Here is a 26,944-nt window from a genome sequence, read left to right as displayed (position 1 = left end):
AGAACTCGTGACCTACATAACTGCTTTTAATCGGTTGGTGGCGGAAACGTCATGGCCCAAAGAAAAGAGGATGGCCCTGTATTATCAGGGATTAAACAAAGATATCAAGAACGTACTGGCACAGATAGATCCTCAGTCCACCACTTGTACGGCCTTGATAAACCTCACCTTGAGGTTAGACCATCGTATGTCAGAAAGAGGAGGGGAACGTAGAAAAGGTGATAAAACAGGAGGAGGTTGGGACACGGCAGGACGCACCGGACCGAAAGATGTGGGTCCTGAGCCTATGGAGATTGGGGCCGTTAGACCACCTTTGACTAAGGCGGAAAGAGAGAGCAGAAGGGCGCAGGGCCTCTGCATGTATTGCGGCAAAAAGGGGCATTATGTTAGGGATTGCACAATGAGGCCTAAAAAGAGTACTCCTTTTGTTCCCAGTAAAAGAATAGCAGTAATGAAGGCCATTGATACCCCTGTAAGTCAGCAAGATAGTATACAAGAACAGACAGTCCTTCCGTCCTCTCATTAGTGGAAAATCCCTTCCTTGGAGGTGTCTACCTGTAAAAAGACTAAAACACACATAGTGTTGTCTATGTGGTTGTGCACTGCACAGAGTAGCTTTCCGGTGTCGACAATGATCGATTCCGGTGCCACAGGAAATTTTATAGACCAGGGTTTAGTGGACAGACTAGGGCTGGTGAGAGTGCCGAATCTTGTACCCGAGGCAGTATTGGCAGTGGATGGCACGCCGCTGAAATCTGGACCTATAGTAGCTCATACGGAAGAACTGGATCTTGTCTTGCCTGGGGGGAAACTGATCATAGGGAAAGGATTGTGTTGAACATTATTGCAGCTCCACAATATGAATTGATTTTGGGGATGCCGTGGTTGTGTCAACACAACCCTTCTATGGATTGGAGGAACAAATCCATTGCATTCGAGTCTGAGTGGTGTATTGGTCAATGTCTGCAGTCTTCTGTGTCACACGTATTCTCTCTGGCCCAGGTATTTACAGCTGCTACAGCAGCGGAAAAAGTGGTTGAGTTACCACAGGCATACGCTGGACATCTTGATGTGTTTAGTGAAGTTATGGCAGAAGGCATTCCCCCGCATAGGGAATATGACTGCCGGATTGATTTGGTTGAGGGGGCAGTGGTGCCTTCTTGTAGGGTGTATGCCTTGTCAGTCTCGGAAACGGCCCATTTGAGGAAATACCTATAGCATTTTTGTTCAATAGGATTCATACGTCCCTCACGTTCTCCTGCTGCATCGCAGCTTTTTTTCATTTCAAAAGCAAATGGAGAATTGCGGGCTTGCATAGATTATAGGCAGCTCAATAAAGTTACCATCCGTAATCGTTACCCGCTTCCACTCATTACTGTTCTGTTGGACCAGGTTCGGAGGGCGGTTATTTACACCCGTTTGGACCTGAGAGGCGCCTACCACCTGGTCCGTATTAGGGCGGGGGATGAGTGGAAAACGGCATTTAAGACTTGTTTTGGACTCTATGAGTACTTGGTTATGCCGTTTGGGCTTTGCAATGCCCCGGCGGCATTTCAATTCTTTTTGAATGATATCATGAAGGAGTATCTGGACCGCTTTGTTGTCATTTATATTGATGACTTGTTGATATATTCTGAGTCCCAAGCATAACATGTTAGCCACGTACTCCTAATCCTGCAGAAGTTACATGAAAATAGCTTGTATTGCAAATTGAGCAAGTGCGAGTTTGACGTGAGTGAGGTGGAATTCCTGGGTGTGATTCTTAACCCGAGAGGCTTCAGAATGGCGGAGAGAAAGGTGTTGGCGGTCCTGGAGTGGCCAGTGCCTGGGAGTGTGAGAGACGTCCAGTGCTTCCTGGGGTTTTCGAATTATTATAGGAGGTTCATCACCCTTTTTTCGCAACTTGCTTCTCCAATCACTCGTTTGTTGCGTAAAGGTGTTCCCTGTAAATGGACTCAGGAAGCTACAGAAGCATTTGAACAACTGAAACGGGCGTTCAGCACTGCTCCAATTCTGACGCATCCTCAGATGGATGTGCCATTCATCGTGGAAGCTGATGCGTCTGAGGTGGCAATAGGAGCGGTACTGTCCCAGAGAGACAAACAAACTGGTCACATGCATCCTGTTGCCTTTTTGTCAAAAAAACTCAATTCTGCTGAAGCTAATTATACCATAGCTGAAAAGGAGCTTTTGGCGGTGAAGAAGGTGTTTCAGGAATGGAGGCACTATTTGTGGGGTGGAATCCATCCAGTGACAGTATATTCTGACCACCGTAACCTTCTGTTCCTTAAGACTGCTCGCCATTTGTCCCAACGCCAGATGCGTTGGATGCTCTTTTTTGTAGAGTATGAGTTCACTATTACATTTCGGCCGGGAGTAGAAAATCGAAAAGCGGACTCCCTCTCTCGGCAGTTGGACTCGGAAGGACATCTGAAAACAGATCTGCGTCCCATTCTCTCTCCAGAAGTGGTGTTGTGCTCCGTTCAGGTGGAACAGTTTATGGATGTTGTGGCTAAGCATCGGACTCTGCAACAATGGAAAAAATGGGCTGCAGCTGATAGGCATCGTTCTCTCAAACATGGTTTGCCAATGGTACAGAACCGTCTATTTCTTCCTGTGCATGCTCTTCGGCTAATGACCTTTAACTGGTGCCACAATGCTTTGGTGGCGGGACATCAGGGACATCAAAAGACTGTTCATGCGTTGAGACGCCATTTTTGGTGGGACGGTATGGTCAAAGACGTGCAGTTGTGGGTAAACCAATGTTAGACGTGTGCAAGAGCGAAGAATGTTCAATCAAAGACTGCGGGTCTGCTCATGCCACTTCCAACTCCCTCCCGGCCGTGGCAGGTCATCAGCGTGGACTTTGTGTTGGGTTTGCCTCTGGATGCAGGTAGCAATGCCATCTTGGTGGTTGTGGATAGTTTTACAAAGATGAGTCACTTTATCCCCTGTAAAAATCTTCCGACAGCCTCCCAAACCGCTCAGTTGCTGTTAACTCAGGTGGTTCGTCTTCACGGCCTCCCTCAGGTTATCATCTCGGACAGGGGTCCGCAGTTCATTGCCAGGTTTTGGCGTACCTGGTGTAAGGCGTTACATATATCTGCTGCCCTTTTAACAAGTTTCCATCCACAGTCCGATGGTCAGACTGAGAGGTTGAACCAAACCCTAAAGAAATACCTGCGTTGCTACGCAGATGAAGCGGCTGATTCATGGGTTTCCCTGTTGTGGCTGGCGGAACTGTCATATAATAATGCTTGGCATTGTTCCACTGGTGAGTCTCCTTTTCGTGCCAACTCTGGATTGCATGCGGATGTTTTGCCTGTGTCAATTCCGAGTGATGTGATGAACCATCCCACGGTGGCTGGCCAAGTGAAGGCTCTTCTGAAGATACACAGGAAGGTACAGCAGCATTTGGAGAAGGCCAAGGTGTCGTACAAGACATGGGAAGACAAGCATAGGAGGGAAGGTCCGGTGTATAAGGTGGGGGATCGAGTGTGGCTTTCAACCAAGAACATTCGTTTCCGTTTTCGGAGTATTTTTCATCCTCGGTTCATCGGGCCTTATTTGATCCTGCGTCAAGTTAATCCAGTAGCGTATAAACTCAAGCTTCCTGTGTCATTGTGGATCCATGCAGTGTTCCATTGCAGCCTGTTGAAGCCAGCCCGATCAGCACACAGGAAGGCGGTGCCTCCGGTCCTCCGTGATGGGAACTTGGAGTATGAGGTCCGTCGGATTCTGGATTCCCGGTTTAGGATGGGTCGCCTGTGGTTTCTTGTATCATGGAAGGGGTATACTGCGGAGGACAATTCCTGGGAGCCGAGCTTGGGGGTCCATGCCCCTCTTGCGGTTCGCAGGTTTGATGCCCGTCACCCGGAGAAGCCTGGTGCTAGGAGGCGCTAGGGAGAGGGACATATTGTCATGATCTGCCACGATCCACGTGAAGCGCCTGCATGAGTAACCAAACTCGGATGTGCAGGATACCACAGTGCTTCATCATGGACTACAAATCTCATAATGCCTATGTGTGGGAGGAGCTAGATGTTTACTTAGGTGGCCGGTTCACGGTCAGCAAACCGTACGTGATTAGTTACCCGAACTCGAGACTGGTCCTGAACTCGTTTGGGTTTTTCCTGTTAGTTATTTCGTTCAGCGGCTGCTGGACGTCCGAGTTACTTCAAGGTCGTGGGGTGTCTCGGCTGAGACACGCAAGGAGCAGTGACCTTTTTGGATTGTTTTTCGGCAGAGGGCGGCTCCCGAGCATGCACAGAACTCGCTTGTGTTGCTGATCAAACACGAGGCGGGTTGGTTTGGATCCAGACTACGGATGCACGCATTTTCTGGCGGCTGCTGGAAACATTTCTTTGGCGAGTGAAGAGAACGGACACCCAGTGATTTTGGCGATCTTTTAGATAGTGTAACTGGGAGTTCAGCTGTTCGTGAGTACTCATGTACTTGGATGAGAAGTGTAAATACCTTAGTTTCATTTATCCGGATAAACATTTCATTTGTTTATGAACTTGGCTGTTAATGATTGGAACTGTCGTCGTTTTCACGAGGAAAAGACATATTTGTTCCACATCGGATTTGATGAGTCGGATATAACTTTGTTCAGCCTTGGATTTATCACTGGAACACTATTTTTTATAAGCTCAGCATTTGGAATGAACTAAGGGGATTTTTTAGTTAAAAAAGGGAAGACTGGAAGGTATGCATGGTTCTGAAGAGTGGTAATTGCTGGGGCATGTTGTGAGACCTTCTGTTTGATTATTTCCTTGGTTTATGTATTACAGAAGTGGACGTTAGGGTAAAAGGTTATTATCCAACACCTACCACGAAAAAGGAGGAGAGCAGTCTACAGTTAGTTACCAGTGGTAGGTGGTGTTCTAGCGAGAATTGAATGAGCGTAGTCAGTGATTTCTTGTATGTAATCTTATATGTGTTCTTCTTTTCTCGTTTCAGCCTCTCTTCCCATTCCGGTCCCTTCCTTACCTTTTCCCTCGCCTGATTTCCTTTATGCTCTGTGTATTTATTACATTCGGAGTATAGGGCAATCTGGAGGTGGACCCCCTTTAAGCATCACCTGATCCTGAGGAAGCGAAACCATGACAGAATCACGTACCCAAGTATATACTTCCTCCTGGTCAGGGGTGTTTGAAGGATGGCCAACATGGATGATGTGCTCCATGCCTTAGGCTTAGTACAGCAAGAGCTGGAGGCGTCTAGGGCGGAAACGGCAGCGTTGAAAGAACGCCTAGATAGACAAGGGAGAAATCCTTTTGATGCAACAGCTGGTGGTTCACCTATAAAAGTCACTGTATCCCCTCCTGTACCATTAGCTAGTCCAGAGCGGTATGCTGGTGATCCCGCTAAGATACAGACGTTTTTGACGCAGATAGCGTTACACTTTTCATGCCGACCAGCCTCTTTTCCCACTAACATATCCAGAGTAGCCTTTGCGATTTCCTATTTGACTGGGGATGCTGCTAGTTGGGCAGTGCCCTTGGTACGTAATGATGATCCTTTACTGACAGACTGGGATGATTTCCGTAAAGAATTTGAAAGGGTCTTTGATTAGGCGCGCTACTACATTGAGTGCTGATAGAGAGTTGTTGGGGTTGCGGCAGGGCAAGAAAGAACTTGTGACCTATATGACTGCTTTTAATCGGTTGGTGGTGGAAACGTCATGGCCCGAAGAAAAGAGGATGGCCCTGTATTATCAGGGATTAAACGAAGATATCAAGGACGTACTGGCACAGATAGATCCTCAGCCCACCACTTGTACGGCCTTGATAAACCTCACCTTGAGGTTAGACCATCGTATGTCAGAAAGAGGAGGGGAGCGTAGAAAAGGTGATAAAACAGGAGGAGGTTGGGACACGGCAGGACGCACCGGACCGAAAGATGTGGGTCCTGACCCTATGGAGATTGGGGCCGTTAGACCACCTTTGACTAAGGCCGAAAGAGAGAGCAGAAGGGTGCAGGGCCTCTGCATGTATTGCGGCAAAAAGGGGCATTATGTTAGGAATTGCACAATGAGGCCTAAAAAGAGTACTCCTTTTGTTCCCAGTAAAAGAATAGCAGTAATGAAGGCCATTGATACCCCTGTAAGTCAGCAAGATAGTATACAAGAACAGACAGTCCTTCCGTCCCCTCATGAGTGGAAAATCCCTTCCTTGGAGGTGTCTACCTGTAAAAAGACTGAAACACACATAGTGTTGTCTATGTGGTTGTGCACTGCACAGAGTAGCTTTCCGGTGTCGACAATGATCGATTCCGGTGCCACAGGAAATTTTATAGACCAGGGTTTAGTGGACAGACTAGGGCTGGTGAGAGTGCCGAATCTTGTACCCGAGGCAGTATTGGCAGTGGATGGCACGCCGCTGAAATCTGGACCTATAGTAGCTCATACGGAGGAACTGGATCTTGTGTTGCCTGGGGGAAAACTGATCATAGGGAAAGGATTGTGTTGAACATTATTGCAGCTCCACAATATGAATTGATTTTGGGGATGCTGTGGTTGTGTCAACACAACCCTTCTATGGATTGGAGGAACAAATCCATTGCATTCGAGTCTGAGTGGTGTATTGGTCAATGTCTGCAGTCTTCTGTGTCACACGTATTCTCTCTGGCCCAGGTATTTACAGCTGCTACAGCAGCGGAAAAAGTGGTTGAGTTACCACAGGCATACGCTGGACATCTTGATGTGTTTAGTGAAGTTATGGCGGAAGGCCTTCCCCCGCATAGGGAATATGACTGCCGGATTGATTTGGTTGAGGGGGCAGTGGTGCCTTCTTGTAGGGTGTATGCCTTGTCAGTCTCGGAAACGGCCCATTTGAGGAAATACCTATAGCATTTTTGTTCAATAGGATTCATACGTCCCTCACGTTCTCCTGCTGCATCGCCGCTTTTTTTCATTTCAAAAGCAAATGGAGAATTGCGGGCTTGCATCGATTATAGGCAGCTCAATAAAGTTACCATCCGTAATCGTTACCCGCTTCCACTCATCCCTGTTCTGTTGGACCAGGTTCGGAGGGCGGTTATTTACACCCGTTTGGACCTGAGAGGCGCCTACCACCTTGTCCGTATTAGGGCAGGGGATGAGTGGAAAACAGCATTTAAGACTTGTTTTGGACTCTATGAGTACTTGGTTATGCCGTTTGGGCTTTGCAATGCCCCGGCAGCATTTCAATTCTTTTTGAATGATATCATAAAGGAGTATCTGGACCGGTTTGTTGTCATTTATATTGATGACTTGTTGATATATTCTGAGTCCCAAGCACAACATGTTAGCCACATACTCCTAATCCTGCAGAAGTTACATGAAAACAGCTTGTATTGCAAATTGAGCAAGTGCGAGTTTGACGTGAGTGAGGTGGAATTCCTGGGTGTGATTCTTAACCCGAGAGGCTTCAGAATGGTGGAGAGAAAGGTGTTGGCGGTCCTGGAGTGGCCAGTGCCTGGGAGTGTGAGAGACGTCCAGTGCTTCCTGGGGTTTTCGAATTATTATAGGAGGTTCATCCCCCATTTTTCGCAACTTGCTTCTCCAATCACTTGTTTGTTGCGTAAAGGTGTTCCCTTTAAATGGACTCAGGAAGCTACAGAAGCATTCGAACAACTCAAACGGGCGTTCAGCACTGCTCCAATTCTGACGCATCCTCAGATGGATGTGCCATTCATCGTGGAAGCTGATGCGTCTGAGGTGGCAATAGGAGCGGTACTGTCCCAGAGAGACAAACAAACTGGTCAAATGCATCCTGTTGCCTTTTTGTCAAAAAAACTCAATTCTGCTGAAGCTAATTATACCATAGCTGAAAAGGAGCTTTTGGCGGTGAAGAAGGCGTTTCAGGAATGGAGGCACTATTTGTGGGGTGGAATCCATCCAGTGACAGTATATTCTGACCACCGTAACCTCCAGTTCCTTAAGACTGCTCGCCATTTGTCCCAACGCCAGATGCATTGGATGCTCTTTTTTGCAGAGTATGAGTTCACTATTACATTTCGGCCGGGAGTAGAAAATCGAAAAGCGGACTCCCTCTCTCGGCAGTTGGACTCGGAAGGACATCTGAAAACAGATCCGCGTCCCATTCTCTCTCCAGAAGTGGTGTTGTGCTCCGTTCAGGTGGAACAGTTTATGGATGTTGTGGCTAAGCATCAGACTCTGCAACAATGGAAAAAATGGGCTGCAGCTGATAGGCATCGTTCTCTCAAACATGGTTTGCCAATGGTACAGAACCGTCTATTTCTTCCTGTGCATGCTCTTCGGCTAATGGCCTTCAACTGGTGCCACAATGCCTTGGTGGCGGGACATCAGGGACATCAAAAGACTGTTCATGCCTTGAGACGCCATTTTTGGTGGGACGGTATGGTCAAAGACATGCAGTTGTGGGTAAACCAATGTTAGACGTGTGCAAGAGCGAAGAATGTTCAATCAAAGGCTGCGGGTCTGCTCATGCCACTTCCAACTCCCTCCCAGCCGTGGCAGGTCATCAGCGTGGACTTTGTGTTGGGTTTGCCTCTGGATGCAGGTAGCAATGCCATCTTGGTGGTTGTGGATAGTTTTACTAAGATGAGTCACTTTATCCCCTGTAAAAATCTTCCGACAGGCTCCCAAACCGCTCAGTTGCTGTTAACTCAGGTGGTTCGTCTTCACGGCCTCCCTCAGGTTATCATCTCGGACAGGGGTCCGCAGTTCATTGCCAGATTTTGGCGTACCTGGTGTAAGGCGTTACATATATCTGCTGCCCTTTCAACAAGTTTCCATCCACAGTCCGATGGTCAGACTGAGAGGTTGAACCAAACCCTAAAGAAATACCTGCGTTGCTACGCAGATGAAGCGGCTGATTCATGGGTTTCCCTGTTGTGGCTGGCGGAACTGTCATATAATAATGCTTGGCATTGTTCCACTGGTGAGTCTCCTTTTCGTGCCAACTCTGGATTTCATGCGGATGTTTTGCCTGTGCCAATTCCGAGTGATGTGATGAACCATCCCACGGTGGCTGGCCAAGTGAAGGCTCTTCTGAAGATACACAGGAAGGTACAGCAGCGTTTGGAGAAGGCCAAGGTGTCGTACAAGACATGGGAAGACAAGCATAGGAGGGAAGCTCCGGTGTATAAGGTGGGGGATCGAGTGTGGCTTTCAACCAAGAACATTCGTTTCCGTTTTCGGAGTATTTTTCATCCTCGGTTCATCGGGCCTTATTTGATTCTGCGTCAAGTTAATCCAGTGGCGTATAAACTCTAAGCTTTCCTGTGTCATTGCGGATCCATCCAGTGTTCCATTGTAGCCTGTTGAAGCCAGCCGGATCGGCACACAGGAAGGCGGTGCCTCCGGTCCTCCGTGATGGGAACCTGGAGTATGAGGTCCGTCGGATTCTGGATTCCCGGTTTAGGATCGGTCGCCTGTGGTTTCTTGTATCATGGAAGGGGTATACTGCGGAGGACAATTCCTGGGAGCCGAGCTCGGGGGTCCATGCCCCTCTTGCGGTTCGCAGGTTTTATGCCCGTCACCCAGAGAAGCCTGGTGCTAGGAGGCGCTAGGGAGAGGGACATATTGTCATGATCTGCCACGATCCACGTGAAACGCCTGCATGAGTAACCAAACTCGGATGTGCAGGATACCACAGTGCTTCGTCATGGACTACAAATCCCATAATGCCTATGTGTGGGAGGAGCTAGATGTTTACTTAGGTGGCCGGTTCACGGTCAGCAAACCGTACGTGATTAGTTACCCGAACTCGAGACTGGTCCTGTACTCGTTTGGGTTTTTTCCTGTTTGTTATTTTGTTCAGCGGCTGCTGGACGTCCGAGTTACTTCAAGGTTGTGGCGTGTCTCGGCTGAGACACGCAAGGAGCAGTGACCTTTTTGGATTGTTTGTCGGCAGAGGGCGGCTGCCGAGCGTGCACAGAACTCGCTTGTGTTGCTGATCAAACACAAGGCGGGTTGGTTTGGATCCAGACTACGGATGCACGCATTTTCTGGCGGCTGCTGGAAACATTTCTTTGTCGAGTGAAGAGAACGGACACCCAGTGATTTTGGCGATCTTTTGGATAGTGTAACTGGGAGTTCAGCTGTTCGTGAGTACTCATGTACTTGGATGAGAAGTGTAAATACCTTAGTTTCATTTATCCGGATAAACATTTCATTTGTTTATGAACTTGGCTGTTAATGATTGGAACTGTTGTCGTTTTCACGAGGAAAAGACATATTTATTCCACATCGGATTTGATGAGTAGGATATAACTTTGTTCAGCCTTGGATTTAACACTGGAACACTATTTTTTATAAGTTCAGCATTTGGAATGAACTAAGGGGATTTTTTAGTTAAAAAAGGGAAGACTGGAAGGTTCTGAAGAGTGGTAATTGCTGGGGCATGTTGTGAGACCTTCTGTTTGATTATTTCCTTGGTTTATGTATTACAGAAGTGGACGTTAGGGTAAAAGGTTATTATCCAACACCTACCACGAAAAAGGAGGAGAGCAGTCTACAGTTAGTTACCAGTGGTAGGTGGTGTTCTAGCGAGAATTGAATGAGCGTAGTCAGTGATTTCTTGTATGTAATCTTATATGTGTTCTTCTTTTCTCTTTTTAGCCTCCCTTCCCGTTCCGGTCCCTTCCTTACCTTTTCCCTCACCTGATTTCCTTTATGCTCTGTGTATTTATTACATTCGGAGTATAGGGCAATCTGGAGGTGGACCCCCTTTAAGCATCACCTGATCCTGAGTAAGCGAAACCGTGACATTCTGTGCAAGTGTGCGCCATGTTACTTGACTATTTTTAGACTTTTAGCACATTTAGCTATAATTTAACCTTAATCAGAGGTACTACTTTGTCTAGCCAAAACCCATGTTTCCCTTCTCTTTCCTTTAGGAGTAGAATGGGGAAGCTATTGATCCTAAAGATGTGTGAGTTTTCACAGTACAAAACATGAGGGAAATACACACAGAGAAGGACAATAACAAAATAATGGTTTTGGTCATGTGACCTGGCACAATGAAGGTCCTGCATAAAGTACAACCTCTTTAACATGAGTATTTGCAGAGGAACAATGCACACAATAGCAAGAAGCTCTTCAACATTGTGAAGGAACTCTCCAACCCCAGCTCCAATACCAACGTCATCCCGCCGTTGCAAGCCCCATGCGACTCCCTCGCCACCTTCTTCCACTGCAAGATAGCAGACATCCACGACAGCTTCAATACTGAGACAGCCCTAACGGACAGCAACACAACAGACCCTCCACACACCATTGACCACGACCCCCTGCTAGCCTGGGCCACTGTGAGCATCGATGACACCATCAAGACCATAAGCACAATCCACTCCGGCTCTCCGTCAGACCCATTCCCGCACCACATATTCAACAAAGCAAGCAGCTCCATCACACCCCAATTGCACAACATCATCAATCTCTCCCTCGAGACCGCGACCTTCCCAGAGAGCTGGAAACACACCGAGATCAACGCCCTACTCAAAAAACCTAAGGCAGACTTAAGAGACCTCAAGAACTTCTGGCTCATCTCTCTGCTCCCCTTCCCGGCCAAGGTCATCGAAAAACTCACCAACAGACAGCTAACCCGATACCTTGAAGAAAACAAAATCCTGGACCCTTCCCAGCCAGGGTTCCGCAGCAACCACAGCACCGAGACTGCCCTCATTGCCGCCACCGACATTAGGACCCTGCTGTACAATGGTGAGACCGCAGTACTCATCCTCCTAGACCTCTCCGCCGCCTTCGACACCGCCTGCCACCTCACTTTACGCGCACGCCTCCACGCCGCAGGGATCCGAGACAAGGCTCTGGAATGGACCACCTCCTTCCTCTCCGGCAGAACCCAGAGCATCCACCTTTCCCCATTCAATTCCAAAGCCTGCGAGATCATCTGCGGGGTACCCCAGGGAGCCTCCCTCAGCCCGACACTGTTCAACATTTACATGGCCCCGCTCACACACGTCGCCCGACAGCATGACCTCAACGTAATCTCCTATGCCGGCGACACTCAACTGATCCTCTCCCTCACAAAGGACCCCATCTCCCCAAAAGCCAACCTCCACGAAGGAATGAAGGCCGTCACCAACTGGATGAAGATCAGCCGTCTGAAGCTGAACTCGGACAAGACGGAGGTCCTACACCTCGGCTCCAACCCTTCAGCCTGGGAAGACTCCTGGTGGCCAACGGCACTGGGGGCAGCCCTGACACAAACCGACGACGCACGCAACCTAGGAATCATCCTCGACTCAACGCTCTCAATGACCAAGCAAGTCAACGCCGTCTCCTCCTCCTGCTTCAACACCCTCCACATGCTCCGCAAGATCGACAGATGGATCCCAACTCATACAAGAAAGACAGTCACCCAGGCCCTCGTCAGCAGCAGACTCGACTACGGAAATGCCCTCTACGCGGGAGCCCCAACCAAGCTCATCAACCGACTACAACGCATCCAAAACACCTCAGCACGACTTATCCTCGACGTACCACGATACAGCCACCTCACCCCCCACTTGTGAAACCTGCACTGGCTCCCCGTCAACAAGAGGATATCCTTCAAGCTCCTCATCCATGTACACAAAGCACTCCACAAGACCGGCCCAGCCTACCTCAACAGACGGCTCTCCTTGTACATCCCCGACCGCCAGCTACGCTCCGCCAACCTCTCACTCGCCACTGTCCCACGCATCTGATGAACAACCACCGGTGGGAGATCCTTCTCCCACTTTGCCGCCAAGACATGGAACACCCTCCCATTGAGCCTACGATAGACCCAAGACCTGCTGACCTTCAGGAGGATACTCAAGACCTGTCTGTTCGATCAGTAGCGGCCCTCCCACCCCCCAGCGCCTTGAGACCCTCTAATGTAGTGCGCTTTACAAATGATTGATTGATTGACTGATTGAAGAGCTGGACCTGGCATGTCAGAAAAATGTTTTTTTAGATATTCAGCAGATTGAAATATAGAGAGAGAAGTGATGGCTTAGGTCATGAGTATGAGTGCCACAGAAAGATATGGAGTGAATTCCAATCCTGTACTGTACTTTTCTCAGCAAAATCTTATTGTCTCTGTACTTACCAGCCTTTTCCCATGTTTAGCTTCAGCAGTTTTGACCTGATGAAATTGAATCCAGACTTCTAGACCTTCCTACATCCAGGAATTACTGGGTCTGATAAATTCAACACCTCTTGTGATTGCAAACACAAAAATCCAAGGCACATATAACTGAGGCCCTAGTGATTTCTGAACGTGAATATGTATGCCTGAATAGGGGTGAGCACCCAATATTAAATTTAAGACACTGTGGTTGAATTTGCAGTTAATATCAAACGTAGGAGATTTCATCTATTAACTTGGTGACATTTCAAGACTATGGGAAAAAAGAAGTAACTAAATAAGATGCCGATTCAATAAGATACAATTATCCAGTAATGGAAAGACTCCAATTATATGAAATGTTTGGCCATAAATGATTTTATATTGGAAGAGCCGTTTTGGGAAAGATTACTTTTTGCATGTTCCTTATATCTTCACAATCTTCGTGTTTGGGTTGTCTTCCTCAAAGAATTGATCATATTGATGCTGCTATTATTTAGTTTTACTAAGAAATAGAGAATTTATTGTGACTATTTGTTCTGCTGTTAAATTATAACTATACAATTATATTCCTTACTGTGTAGATAGTGGATTGACCTACCAAAGATTTGGAATAAATGTGCATTACGTGATCTTTGGAAGGCGTTAAATAATAAAAAGGGATGAAGCTGAAATCTTGCTTAATCAATGGTAATAACCACATTTTGCACTCTTAATAAATTAGAATGCTTCCTTTAGCTATATTTAACCTCATACCCACAAAGAGCGCTCTCTGTAAACAGGAAGCATGCAGGAGCATGAGTAGCCTGACACCTGAATGGTGGGTGAAACACAGTACTGTGTTCCCTCACAGTGCTTCCTCACCCTCTTCTCAAGCTAAGTCCGTTCACAGACATATATGAACTTGCTGCACCAAATGGGCGCGGAGGAGCCGAGATGGCCACCTTTGAACCTGCTTACATTTGGTGATGGAAGACCAATCAGCCTAATAAATGGAGACAAACATAAATAAACTACTAATAGCCTAATTATCCTTACCTACAGGGCATTAACATCCGTTAACCCCCATGGTATGCATCCTCACCTGAGGAGGGCAATTAGCTACTGTTATTGGCCACTAGTGTGGCAAACCACACTTAATAACTCTTACTTTTTGATGGGGAAGAGTGATGTTGAATGTAGTCATAGTAAATAATTTGCAACAAATAGGAAAAAATATGTTTTTTTAAAATAAAGAGTTGGGGGAAAATACAATGGTATATCACAGGAGACCAATTTTAGAGAGGTGTGTATTTGTTTTTGCTCATAAATGATTCAACTTTCATTCAAGTTTATAAAGGTAAGAACTAGCACTAGAAAGACATTTTTTAAGACAGACATTTTTATTCTGAGGGGACCCTATTAATATGGTTTGTGTAGCATGCAGTATGAGGAGGAAGATGGATAAGGTTGCCATCTATATTCTCTTCCTTCTTAGAAATTACATCACTTTTATCAGTTGACCACCTCTTAATCAAGTGAGAAATCTATCAATTGTTGCAATATGTAGAAGATGTATTGTCCCTTTATTGCTAATTTGCAAAATACATTTGCGATTTAGAAATGGTATAGTTCTCTAAAGAATATGAAGGAGAATTTGAACTAGGTGGTGGAATAATTCTGCATAAGATATTGTATTTTTTTAATTATTTTTTTATTTTAGTAGTTTTGTATAGCGCTAGCTTGACCAAAGGGTATCAGAGCGCTTCACAACATATACAGCAAAAATAGTGAGCAGGCTGAAAATCAATCATACAGAATCTGTTGACAGAATGTTTGTATCCAGAAGATATCTTCGTCTGCGACCTTGTTGTCAGACTCGGAATTTTGGTAAAGCTGGAGTGACAGATAGGGGCAGTCCAGGGTCTGTCAGATCCCTCGAGTATGGTCGAGGAAGAGGTCTTTGAGGAGCCTCTTGAATTTTGAAAATGAAGAGATTGTTCTAATGTGGGGAGGAATGGAGTTCCAGATTATGGGAGCGATACCAGCAAAAGATTTGGCTGTAGTTCTGTGCTTGCGAGATTTGGGCGGGATGAGCAGTAGAGAGCGGGAGCTCCTGAGGTTTCTGGACTGGCCTGCCCTATTGAGTTTGGCGGCCAGGTATTCTAGTTTACCTGTATGCAGGGCTTTGTGCGTGATGCAGGCTGTTCTGAAACTGGCTCGCAACTTCACTGGGAGCCATCTGAGTTCTTTGAGTGCTGGAGAGATGTGCTCAAATTTCTTAATTCCGGAGACCCTTCTTGCTGCTGCGTTGAGTGTCATCTTCAAGGGGGCAAGGTGAGATTTTGCCGTTCCTGTCATGGTCGAAATTCCATAGTCTATTCTCGAGAGGACTAGAGCCTGGGTGGCTTGTTGAAGGTCCTTGGGTGGGAGGAAGGGTTTTATTTTGTATAGTAGTTTAAGGTTGAGAAAGGCACTTTTAGCAGATTTTGAGATGTGTTTCTTCATGTTGAGTTTTGGGTCTAGGGTGATCCCTAGAGATTTCACCAAGTCTGCTAGGGAAAGGTTACCATTGAGGGCATAGATGGCTTTGAGCCATTCTTTGATATGAGGGTTATCATCTTTGTTGGAAATAAGTAGTATTTCTGTTTTGTCTTGGTTCAGTTTCAAGTGATTGGTTGAGAGCCAATCTTGTACCTCCTTGACGGTGTTGTTTAGTCTCTGAATGTCCTCAATTGAGGTCGTTTCCAGATAGAGCTGCATGTCGTACGCATATAGATGAAAGGGGATGTTGGATTTTCTGAGTATAGAGGTGAGGGGTTCAATATAGATGTTGAAGAGCTGTGGGGAGAGTACAGACCCTTGAGGAACACCTCTGATGACCGGGTGGAGGTCGGATTCGAAGTTTTTGATTTTTATTCTCTGTGATCAGTTGTGAAGAAAGGAGGAGAACCATTGAAGGACTGTCTCTTGTAGACAAGCTCTTTCTTGAAGGGCCCTTAGCAGTAGATTGTGGTTGACTGTATTGAATGCAGCCGATAGGTCTAGAAGGATGAGAAGGCAGCATTGATCCGAGTCGAGTGATTTGCGTAGGTCGTCAATGACGTTGAGGATTGCAGATTCAGTGCTGCATCCCTTTCTGAATCCCGATTGTTGGGGATCTAGAAGTTTGATGTTTTCAAGGTGAAGGGTAAGCTGAGGGAGAACACATCTTTCCATGATTTTAGCCAAAAAAGGAAGGATCGAGACCAGTCTGAAATTGTTCAAATCTTCTATGTCTAGACCTGGCTTCTTTAATAGTGGTGTGACTTGCCCTACCTTGAGACAGTCTGGAACGGATCAAGAGCTCAAAGAGCTATTGACGATCTTGCACCCTATTGGAGCTAGGACTCGCTTTAGGTCTTTGGTCAGGAGAGGCGGTAGCTGGTGAGGGTGTGTGCTGAGGGCTTCGCTTTGAGATTAGATTGACTATCTCTGCTTCCTGGATGGGAGTGAATGATGACCACTGTTGTGGAGAGTTCATGGAAGCGTTAACATGGTTTTTAGGCGTATTGATCTCATTGAGGGAAGTGAGGGTTAATCCCAATGCTAGGTCTATCTTGACGATTTTGTCGTTAAAGAAGGTTGCGAAGCTGTCGCACCGATCTTTGGATGCCTGAGTTAAGGGGGGTGTGGATTTGGAGGTCTGATTCCTGATGATGTTGAACAGCTCTTTAGGCCGGTATTTAGCGTTATCTAATGCAGAGCAGAAGAAAGCTGACTTTTTATTCTTGATGTGATTTTTGTACATCCTGTGGGCTGCTTGGAGTTGATCACGGTGGAGGGTTGAGGGATCATTCCTCCATGTTCTTTCTGCGGCTCTTAAATGTCTTCTTTCATCGTTGATGTCAGAGGTGAACCATGTTCTAGAGGGAATATTCCTAGCTTTCTTTAGTTTAATGGGAGCAATTTGGTCAAGGTTAAGCGTCAAATTTGTCATTCTTTCTTCTAGGACCGCTCGTGGAATTTGAGCTGTGATCCTAACCCGTTTGGGAGGGTCTCGTTTTAGAATTGAATTGTCCAGGGTAGAAAGGTTAATGTGAAAGAGGAGTACGTGATGGTCGGACCAGTCGACTGGGAGGATGTGATCGATGGTGATTGTCTTGCTTTCAGCAATAATGGCGTCAAGGATGGCTCCTTTGTGGTGAGTTTCTTCTAGGCAATGTTGTGTCAGATTGTTCGGTAGGAGTAGGTTGGTTAAGGTTTGAATGAGTGGGTTCTTGGTTTCATTCCACCTTAGATTGAGGTCGCCCAGGATTATGTAGTTAGAGTTGCCTAGTGCGCAGTTGGCAATCAAGTTTCTAAAACAAGTTGGCATAGGTAATCAAGGGTTGTACCTTGTTAATTCAAATCTTTGCTCAGAAACTGCATCATTTTGTTTTTATTTCATTTAATTGATCACTTCAAAAGTGAAGTATGTTCCATTGAAATTAAGTGCCGCTTTACTGTGCAAAGCTTGTTTTTCTCATACAGATAGGCTACTAATAACTGCAAACCTCATAAACGCAAAGTTAGTGAAACATATTTGCAATTGTGAATACCTGTACCCCTGGCCCCTAAACACTTAACTCATATACCAGAAACACTTTACATTATACCCCTAACCTTATGCCTATACTGTTAGCCTTATACACTACACCCATAGGCATATAGGTCCAGCTGTATCAACAAAGCATTTTGCGATTCCCAAATAGCGATTAATTCGGAATCGCTATTGGGTATAGCAAAATGCAATGTTTCAAAAAATTCACAAAGAAATACCGAATCAATAAAATACACATTCGCAAACACAAATAGCAATTTCACAATTTGAAGAATCGCGCAATTGTGAATCTACTATTTCGATGCAACATGATGACCTCACAACCAGGAAGTGAGTTTTGACATGCTCACACACCTGTGTTCTGAGTGAGAGGAGGAGCACAGCACCTGGGAGCCTTTTTGGAGAGCTGAGCCAGTGGATTCCAACAACCATGGCAGCTGAAGACAGTTGGAAGGGGCCAGCAATGTGCAAAAGAAAAAGAAAATTTAGTGAGAAGGCGTTAGAAGTCCTCACTGAGGGAATGATCATGCACCATGATTGTTTGGGAAGAAATCTCTCCATGTCCCTGAATGTTAGAAGAGGAAGATATGGCTGGAAATACAAAAAAAAACAATACAGTGTGGTCGCACATCGCTCAATGGAGGATCTTTGCGAGCAGGGCAAAGGAAAAGGTGGCAGCAAGGCTTGCAGAGGCAAAGAAGACAGGAAGAGGCCCACCCACTAAAACTGGTTCCAAGTGAGAGGAGGAGCAGAGCACCTGGGAGCCTATTTGAAGAGCTGAGCCAGTGGAATCCAACAACCATGGCAGCTAAAGACAGTGGGAAGGGGCCAGCAATGTGCAAAAGAAAAAGAACATTCAGTGAGAAGGCATTAGAAGTCCGCACTGAGGGAATGGTCATGCACCATGACCAACTGTTTGGGAAGAAATCTCTCCATGTCCGTGAGTTATAGGAGAGGAAAATATGGCTGGACATACAAAGAAAAAACAATACAGTGTGGTCAGACATCACTCATTGGAGGATCTTTGCAAGCGCTGGTATAATCTGTGCAGCAGGGCAAAGGAAAAGGTGGCTGCAAGGCTTGCAGAGGCAAAGAAAACAGGAAGAGACCCACCCACTAAAACTGGTTCCACACACTTGGAGGACATGTTTGAGTCTACCCTCCAGCCTGAAGCTGTCATAGGAGTGACAGGGATAGACACATCTGTGGGAACCAGTACCTCCCATGGTAAGAATAATTCGAAAGTACATGTGCATGTTATGTGTGACAGATAACCCAATTTGTGAACGCAGAGGGAAAGCTGCTAATACCACTTAAGTCCATATATTGTTGCAAAACAGCAATGCATTGTGGTAGTAGTAGAAGTCAGAAGAAACAAGAGGGAAGGCAAGGCGGTATGAGCAAACAGGATATGTGTATTTAAGTAATCCAAGCAAGTGACAACACACACTGGGTGATTTTAAACACACGTTATTACCCAAAACAATGTGAAATGTGACATAGTAGAACACACATGTTTACACTAAACAAGTGCTGTTTAATGTCAAAGATACCCCAGTGCAAGAGCGAGAAGGAAGTCCATGAACTGACCCTCTGGAGATTCAGGAAAAGTCAGGAAATGAACAAAGAAAGGCACCCTCATACCCAACACCTGCGCCTACAAGGCGCAGGAAGCCAGTGCCAACACTACCTGACTCTGATGTGGAAGGAGAAGAAGCCAACCTGACCTGCCCACAACCCAGGCAGAGCATACATCACCCAAACGTCCTGGGCCACATGCAGTGCCACAACATCCCAAGCAGGAGCCACAGGGCAATGGCACAGTTGGAAGAGGGGGAAGGCAACAGCTCTTCAGTCTGCAGTGGCCTGGAGGCAGGAATGTTGAAAGTGCATCACCTGCAATATAAGCATGTGCAGTCAATGCAGGCACAGCTAGCTTCAATACAACAACAACATTTCATAAATGAAGGACTGCTTAACACAGTTCAGTTCAGCAGTGGTGGAAGGGAAGAGAGAAAGTACAGACAACTTCAAGCACATGACAGATGCCATTAGGGAACTCTGCATTGTCCTGAAGGAAGACCATGTGTCCCATTGCCGACGGCACCACCAAGTACTTGGCTGTTTAGATGGTAGCCATAGGGCCATCAGTCACATGAGTAACACTACAGCACTCCTGTCTCGACGAGCAGTGACCATGCAAGTGGAAATGGCACATTGTAGCTTTGATGTGACTAGAGGTCTGATTCAGGTCACAAATGCTGTCGAAGAGGTACAACTGCTACTGTTGGTGGCAGCAACTTACTGGGTGGGGGGGGATAGTAAGGAGGCATCAAGCCTAAGCAGCATCACAGTACCAGTTACTGAATGTAGAAGGCACTGTTCCAGACATGCCTTTGCCTCAGGGCCCTCATCCAGTGAGGCAACAGAGCACACAGACCGGGCTACAGGAGTGCGTGGCCGCAGGAAATAGAATAGCCTTGAGTCTTGACAAGCAATTGGGTGACGTAACCTGTAGCATTCAATTTGCTCAGCAGACAATCAGGAACTGTGTATAAGTTATACTTGTTGCATCGTTACTTTCTCTAATATTATCCTTTACTTTGAATGTGTGAATGAATACAACCTGGATTCAGGGATGAATAAAACACATTAACAGTTGAACGTATGTAGTGCACTGTCTCATTATTACTAACTAAAAAAAGTTCTGTGTGCCATCTGCTGTCCTTGCAATGTTTACTGGTCGGCGAGGTTGACTTGCTTCATATTCCTCCTCCTCCTCAGAATCTGTCAGGTACAAGAGTATATCTTTGGCTGTTGCAAGGCTGTGCATCATGGCAAAAAGTGGGCAATATTTTAGAGCATACTACCGTCCTTTACTGCAGTTCACCTTCACCTTTGTGTAGGCAGCTGAACCTACTCTTCGATGGGCTGAAAGATCCGCTCTATAACATTGCGGTAGACTTATGTGCAGTATTGTATTTCCTCTCACTTTGAGTAGCAGGATTCAGGTATGTGGTGAGTATGAAGGAGCGCACAGCATATGAATTGTCACCTACAGGGTAATAGGGGCAATAGATTAGTCACTGTACTGCTTCAAAATACCCAGAGATACTACCAGACTATGTTACATGCATTTACCTAGCAGGTATCCTTCGCCAAATTTACCCCCAAGGAGACTTATATATATTCCACTGTGTCTGAATATGAAAGAATTGTGCGTACTGCCAGGAGATTTTGCCACTATGTCAGTTATTATGTGTGAGGCTTTACATATGACCTGGATGTTCATTGAATGAAAGGATTTCCTGTTTCTGAACACATACTCATTACCTAAGGGGTACCATCAATGCACCCAATTACATGGGTGAATTGGGCTATCTGGTAGAATCTATCTAGAATCTATCTAGTGGGGAATCTAATGTAATGGGGGATCCTCTGGGTCATTGCGTCCAAGAAGAAATTAAAAAAGCGCAAAAGAGCACTTTGAGAGACTCCCCCTGCTGCTGTTATCACCCCCTGATAGCTCCCTGAAGCTGTAAGGTGCAGTGAACATAGGACAACACAGTGGGAGTGAGTGGGAATGGCATTGGTCTGATGCTGCAGTAGTGGATGTAGTTCATCTATCAGGTTTTGGATTGTAGCATAGTTTCTGGCTAATCAACTGGCATCAGGCAAACTAGCTTGAATCCAGTGGCAAAGTGAGCAAGGGACCCACGTCTGGGCATACCCTGACAACTGGGGGTGAGTGCTTGCAATGTTTAACACTCCGGCCATCATCCCCTTTGGTTTTGCTTTGTTCGCCCATAGGACAACACAGTGGGAGGGAGTGGGAATGGCATTGGTCTGATGCTGCAGTAGTGGATGTAGTTCATCTATCAGGTCTTGGATTGTAGCATAGTTTCTGGCTAATCAACTGTCATCAGCCAAGCTAGCTTGAATCCAGTGGCAAAGTGAGCAAGGGACCCACGTCTGGGCATACCCTGACAACTGGGGTGAGTGCTTGCAATGTTCAACACTCCGGCCATCATCCCCTTTGGTTTTGCTTTGTTCGCCCTAAGTTGGCAGGATATGCCCAGACGTGGGTCCCTTGCTCACTTTGCCACTGGATTCACGCTAACCCGGCTGATGACTGCTGATTAGCCAGAAACCGGTCCCAGGATGCTTGTTTCCAGTCCAGGGAAGACGTGGCTTGACAGTTCGGGCTGGACTGTTCCCAAGAGGCACAGAGTCAGACTGATTTGCATATGGCCATGTCTGAACTGGGGTGGCGGAGTGAGCTAAAGAATGATGATGGATTAACCCCAGATCAGTTGACTGGGGGTGAGTGCTTGCAATGTTCAACACTCCATCCATCATCCCCTTTGGTTTCGCTTTGTTCGCCCTAAGTTGGCAGGGTATGCCCAGACGGGGGTCCCTTGCTCACTTTGCCACTGGATTCAAGCTAGCCTAGCTGATGATGGCTGATTAGCCAGAAACCGGTCCCAGGATGCTTGTTTTCGGTCCAGGAAATACATGGTTTGGCAGTTCGGGCTGGACTGTTCCCATGAGGCACAGGGTCAGACTGATTTGCATATGGCCATGTCTGAACTGGGGTGGCGGAGTAAACTAAAGAATGATGTTGGAATAAACCCAGATCAGTTGACTGGGGGTGAGTGCTTGCAATGTTCAACACTCCGTCCATCATCCCCTTTGGTTTTGCTTTGTTCGCCCTAAGTTGGCAGGGTATGCCCAGACGTGGGTCCCTTGCTCACGTTGCCACTGGATTCAAGCTCGCCTGGCTGATGACAGCTGATTAGCCAGAAACCGGTCCCAGGATGCTTGTTTCCGGTCCAGGGAAGACATGGCTTGGCAGTTCGGACTGGACTGTTCCAATGAGGCACAGGGTCAGACTGATTTACATATGGCCATGCTTGAACTGGGGTGGCGGAGTGAGCTAAAGAATGATGGTGGATTAAACCCAGATCAGTTGACTGGGGAAGAGTGCTTGCAATGTTCAACACTCTGTCCATGATCCCCTTTGGTTTTCCTTTGCTCCGCCCTCAACACTGTGGATGAACAGGGGAGAATGGGAGAGAACGAGAGAAGTATAGCTGCTTCAGCGTCTCGCTGGAAAATGGTGTGTGACTGCCTCGCTCTCTCTTGAGGATTAGTTTTCCCAAGGTAAGGGCATGCTGACTAGTTCAGCAACTTCCCTCTTGGGTCGTTCGGTGGATGAACGTGCACTAGATGAAAGAAAACCTCCCTAGAGTGGACTGGCATTTGTAAGGCACGTACTGGAATGAACCTTGAAATACAGGTGAAAAAAGTACATTAAGGCTTAACAGTATATCTGACTGCAGGAAGCACAGTAGCTAGCAAACTGAAAAATCACTGACAAACAATTCCACCACTGGTGATGTGATAGTCGCTGCAGAAGACCAGGAGACATTCCTAACAACCAGGTGAAAGTAATGAACATGTGAGCCAGTACATGTACAGGGAGAACTGAAGATATTGCACCGCAACAACCTGCCTAATTGCGCATAGGAACCAGAACTCAGAGACTGAGAAAGGGAAAATCACAACAAATGTGAGGGACGTTTAGTCTGGATGATGAACTATGATAAAAGCTAAACATCTTAGCAAAATGCACAATTGCCATGCAATCAGTGAATGCATTACACACCTTCTTGTGCACCAACTGCCACATTTGTGTTTCCCATAAATGTAAAGCTCTCTGATTAAACAATAAGGCTCAACCCTTCCTATCCCTGACTGCACAGTATCAATGTACACAATTTAGATAATATCTCAGATACTTAGGGACAACACCAAAATCTTCCACCCATGGCCACTCTGCAAGGACCGACATACCCATTAAATTCCACACATATATGCAAAAGAGGCATCACAACACTATACAAATGCCAAGTAACAATATAAATTCTGAAAGAGTTACCCAACAAAAGTTACATGTTTTCTGTGGGAGAGAAATGGCCTAAGAGAAAATCCTCCCTGGATAATCAGAGCACTCCACTTGTTAACATTGGGTTTGTGGAACTCTTGCAAGAGTCTCTTGAACCTAACTGTCCAGATATACAAATATTTTTGTAGCTTAATATCTCTAAAAACTACTGAAGGGATTTAACCAACTCATATAAAGCATGCTTTCTGGATCAAGATCCAGCTACCTGTCAAATTTGGTATACTTCCGTTCAGCAGTTTTTGCTGTAGGCAGTGCTGGACTGGGAACCCACAGCAACTGTGGCAATTTTGTCATCCAGCCCCCACCCTTCGGGGGTGAGTGTGAAGCACTGCTGCCTAACAAAACCAGCCCCAGCACTGCTGGTTTTGTTACCAGTGGAAGATGTTGTAGCATCGCTTCAAACCCGGCCCCCAGTAACAAAACTGGCCCCTGCCACTCCTAAACCAGCCCCCACTACTCCAAAAACGGCCTTCAACCTTCCAGCCTCCCGGGCAGATGCCCGATGCTCACTAAGGCAAGATCGGCCTTGACGGTAGGGCTGGTATAAAAAGTCTATCGAAAATGCTTAAGGATTTTACTTTTTGGGACTCTCCCCCTTTTCCTGGCCTCCGCTTGCTGGTTCACCCTAAAATATCACAGAAAGCAGGAAAAAAAGAGCACTTTTTTGGAAAGTGTGAAGATTTGGCAAAAAATGGCAACTTATTTGCAAAACAGAAAAGGCATTTCCTATTGAATCGTTGACATAACTATATCTATCCAGTGATGGCTGCCACAGTATTCTATGTATAAAATGCACACAAGGCCACTGGTGACATTTCTCCATGCTTCCTTACTCAGCTGTAGTATAGAATATATACTGGACATTTATTGAAGGAGGTAGCACTCAGACACTCTCATACCCACACATTAATCCACTCGGGCCCTCATGCAGTCACACACAGAACTACTCAGACACTGATGCACCCACTCACAGAACCACTCATACGCTCTCACAGACTTACTCAGAGACTCATGCACCAACTCACAGAAAACTCCAGAGACCTTCTATAGTTTAATAGTACATAATTCCCAGATAGGGAGGGTGCTTTAAATAGGAGCTTTTCATCACCTGTTTGCACAATCATTGTAATATGATTCCACCTTTTGTATTTTATGAAATTGTATCCATGCTGTCCGTATTAGTATCATCTATATGTATGCTGATGTTGATTAAAATACTGCGCTTGAGATCACGCCGCTAAAATACACTTTTTAACCTTATCGCATCTCTATTTTACTCCTGTTGTGGACTGGCATGAACATATAACCAAAGAGTGTTTTCACTTCCCACCATTCCGGAGATGGTTCTAAGTCGCATGTTCTAGGTTGTCTAATCATTGCTTTCTTTGCTATAGGATGAAGAGCTAATGTGACACTGATTGCTAGTCTGGTAGGGTATTTTGGGTACTAAGGTCAGTTTTGGCACACCCTAATTCACTGAGGTCCTGAGTCTCTGTGCACAATTCTGTGTTTGCACAGAATCCCTGTTACATGGCACCGCCAACGAATGTGGTCTTATTGTGAGACACTTGAGTAGTGCTTATATCAGTCTAGAACCCCCTCACTTTCGTTTCCGGTTGACAGTAGTGACGGATAAAAAACCTACCTATATTTACATAAGTTGTTTCAAGCTTGATGTTTCTCAAAGGTTTCTTCTTTGAATTACTACCCAGTTGTGCATTATAGTATTGTATTGTACATCTCTATTACTGGTTCGATATGGCTGCGGTTGATATCCAGGCACACAGTCGTGTAGCTGAGCGTAATCATTTGCAGGAATATCTCGTTTCTCTAGAGGGACAGGCGGTGGTTTTTGTAGTCTCTGCTGACGTGGCGTACCCATTTGAGTTGTACTATTCATGAGTCACGTTTACCACAGTGGATGCTAATTCCAGTGTTTTTCACACCTACACCCCCGCTGATGCTCCTGCAGTGTACGCTCCATATCGGACAGTAGAAATTCCGATTTCTGTTTGGCAGCATGCCGTTTGGTTTAATAGCGCCCTCCCACACGTTGTTACAGAGGTCAGACAAGGACAGTTGTCCATTCCAGGTGCTACTTGGCCTGTGTTGGCTGCTTACACTCCGCATCCACAGGCGGGTGCTTTGACAGCCCAACAACTGCGACCCCTATATGCCTCTTCGGTTGCAAATATTAGGGGTCTGGTTCACTACATTACTCGCAACCTCCCGGGTGGGGTCCAGGGTGTTGCAGCGCATTCAGTTGGTGGTGGCTCACTCAAACTTAGTCCCGTCATGGTTAATGCGGGCATGGGCAAGCGTCCCCAAGATAAGGAAGAAATGCCTTTTTGGCTTGCCGAGAAATTTGACTAACTGGAAGCAGTGTTCCCTAATACAAATCCTGTTGAGAAACACAGGATTCTCACCTTGAGTTTGCAGAAAGACTTAGTGCTTGACGTAAATGAGTGTCCAACTTCGGGAGTGATTTTTGGGGCAGTCTATACTAGGTGCTTTGGCACCGCTTCAATGACTGTTTTGCCCAATGTGATCAAGCGTGTTCAGGATGAGCATGGACCAGAGGCAGCAGTGGAGTTGGGGATGCGCCTCGTGGGAGCATTTGATATGGTACATGATCTCGTCCTTGCTAATGTCAAGGGGGATGCTGCAAGTTTCCAGTTTTCTAATGCTCTGCGCGAGGTCCCCAACGTCGATAAACCCTGTCAGTTGCTGAAAATTACTACGGAGGCTTATAAGACCGTAGGCCGTAATAGTTTAGGTGTTAAGCCTTTCACGAAGAAAGAGAAACAACAGCAAACTCAACAAGGGTCGTCCGATAAAGATAACCGTCCGAAAGTTCCGAAACAAAATTGGAGGAAGAACCAAAAACAGGGGATGCAGCAGCAGCAGAAACAGGGTTTCCGTCCCACTTCGCCTACACCTGCCCTTATTGAGCGTAAATATGATTTGCGCGATTGCAGTACTATTAAGTCACCTGATAGGTTTCAGATTCCTGAACAACTTTCTCCTTGCTCTTTGCAGGAAACATTGGTAACAGCCACCAGTGGAGGAGGCGGCGGCAGAGGTCAAGGTGCCCAACAGAGCCGTGAGCAGCCTCGTAAGGCTGACGCAAAAGGCAAGCAGGACGAGTCGCCACATCAGAAACCCCAGTTTCAGAAGAAGAAAGTTGGTGCTGTAACAGCCAGATATGCCACAGATAGTGAGAACGCAGCTTCGGAATATGACATGGGCTCTGACCCTGCTGGACAGTGCGGCGGAGATTACCATCATTCGAAAGGCGCTGCGTCCACTACTGAAGGTGACAGCAACTGA

The sequence above is a fragment of the Lissotriton vulgaris genome, chromosome 4_1, assembly GCF_964263255.1.
Source record: "Lissotriton vulgaris chromosome 4_1, aLisVul1.2, whole genome shotgun sequence".
Taxonomy (NCBI): domain Eukaryota; kingdom Metazoa; phylum Chordata; class Amphibia; order Caudata; family Salamandridae; genus Lissotriton; species Lissotriton vulgaris.
This window is presented reverse-complemented; position numbering follows the sequence as displayed.